Consider the following 2,562-nt stretch of genomic DNA (forward strand, 5'->3'; position numbering starts at 1 on the left):
CGAGGGAAAGATGAATGCGGCCAAGTACAGGGATATCCTGGACGAAAACCTTTTCCAGAGTGCTCTGGACCTCAGACTGGGCCGAAGGTTTACCTTCCAACAAGACAATGACCCTAAGCGCGCCGCTAAAATAACGAAGGAGCGGCTTCACAACAACTCCGTGGCTGTTCTTGAATGGCCCAGCCAGAGCCCTGACTTAAACCCAATTGAGCATCTCTGAAGAGACCTGAAAATGGCTGTCCACCAACGTTTACCATCCAACCTGACAGAACTGGAGAGGATCTGCAAGGAGGAATGGCAGAGGATACCCAAATCCAGATGTGAAAAACTTGTTGCATCTTTCCCAAAACGACTCATGGCTGTATTAGATCAAAAGGGTGCTTCTACTAAATACTGAGCAAAGGGTCTGAATACTTATGACCATGTGATATTTCAGTTTTTCTTTTTTAATAAATTTGCAAAAATTTCTACATTTCTGTTTTTTTTCTGTCAAGATGGGGTGCTGAGTGTACATTACTGAGAAATAAAATGAACTTTTTTGATTTTTGGAAAATGGCTGCAATGAAACAAAGAGTGAAAAATTTAAAGGGGTCTGAATACTTTCCGTACCCACTGTAGATGTGTTCAGAGCAGGACTATTTTTATACTACTAACCCTAACCCAAATTTGGTGCAGATGTGATTATGTAAATGCTCTGCGCCTTTCTAGTCTTTTCGACCACTCAAAGCGCTTTTACACTACATCTGCATTCACCAGTCAAACACATTCATACACTGAGCCTAAGTGCTCAAACAGAAACTAACATTCACACACATTCATACACTGGCGGAACAGCCGCCAGGGGCAATTCGGTTCAGTATCTTGCCCAAGGACACTTCGACATGCAGCCTGGGGGAGCTGCCGACCTTCCGATTAACGGCCAACCCGCTCTACCTCCTGCACCACAGCTGCCCGGATTATGTGTATTGAAGTTATGACAATTTCCTGTTTCATGGCGAATCACCAATTTTCAACCACACCACGGGCAAACCAGTCAACTGGTAATAAACCGAGTTTAGACTGCACAGCAAAAATTAAAGTCTGCTTAAAGCTGTAAAAACCCTTAACTTTGGAACGACACAAAACAAATTGTTTTTTAGCAAACACCAAATACAAATTTGAAAGATCAACATCTTTTCTGCAACCTACAGCTCAAATGTAGCTGCACATATACTGGAGCATTTAGCTCATAAAGTTAAGTAGGTTGGAAGAAAGATGAGCCTCTGCTCCCATTGAAACCCATACATTTTTTTTCATATGAAAATATTAATATAATATAGCCGCAAGCGGTGATTCACAGGTTCATACCTTTTTTCGCAATATCGGCATAAATTTTTTTTTCACACATATGGTTCAATATTGTTACGAAACACATTCTGCAAGTTTTGTTTGGACAACTATTTTCTGATCTAAAGCTTGTTTGTTTCATTCCACATCCAGTTATTATGCATTTATAGCGCCTCCTAGTGGTCAATTTGAATGAGACTTGCAGTGTATGTGTGAGGTCCTTATCTAGACATGTCTTGCAAGTTTTGTGTTGATTGGACAAACAATTTGTAGCCTGATTTGCGTTTTATCCCCAGCAGTTTGTTTGCATTTATAGCGCCCCGGGTGTTCAGTTTGAACTTTCAGGAAATGTTTCAGTTACTTATGAGGACATATCCTGAGAGATTTGTGATGATTGGAGAATGCGCCCCCTAGGGACGTATGTACATCAAACTGTCACTTATCTGAGCATATCCTGTGAGTTTTGTGATGACCGGCCCTACGGTTGCTGATTTACTGTATGTCCAGAGCCACGCCCCTTTCAAAGTTCATTGGTCCATATCTTGAAAAGTAATTGAGATATCAACATGCTTTATACAACTTTTAATAAGATTGATCCAATGATGATTCACTGATTTTCAAAAAATTCAAAATGCCGTAAAAACTTTATAGGCGGACCTTAATGGTCCCAGATTCTTTTTTGTAAAGCACATTGAGATGCACCTGTATGAGAAATTTCAGATCAATCGGACTTAAGGCGTGAGGGGCGTGGCCTTTCAAAGTTTGCATTTTAAAGCCTTATTTACAGCACCACGATGTGGCCAATAGAGTTCATATTTCTATGGAAGCTGATGCACACCATTTCCATATTCCCCCAAGTTTCATGTTTCTAGCTCATTCCAACTCACGGGAATTTGAGCCGGCGCTGCAGACAACAAATAATAATAATAACTAAAACACACAAATGCAGAAGTATTCATACCGCGTAGCGGTAAAAAATCAACCATTACAGATAGCAGATAGTTAGCAAACAGGTAATAGCATAAATCTCCTGAACAGGATGTACATTTGAAGTTGGAACAAAGTTTCTAGGGCAAACGGTGCAGGAGAAGATTAACGCCGAAAACGGGGTTATATATATAATATATATATATCCTTTTTAAATCTCCATGAAGGTGTTGATAAGATCACTTTAAAATATCACTTTTGCTGCCCAGCCAACTTTTTTTACCTGTGCCTTTTATTATGGAGATGGCC

Source organism: Micropterus dolomieu, linkage group LG05 (assembly GCF_021292245.1).
Source record: "Micropterus dolomieu isolate WLL.071019.BEF.003 ecotype Adirondacks linkage group LG05, ASM2129224v1, whole genome shotgun sequence".
NCBI lineage: Eukaryota > Metazoa > Chordata > Actinopteri > Centrarchiformes > Centrarchidae > Micropterus > Micropterus dolomieu.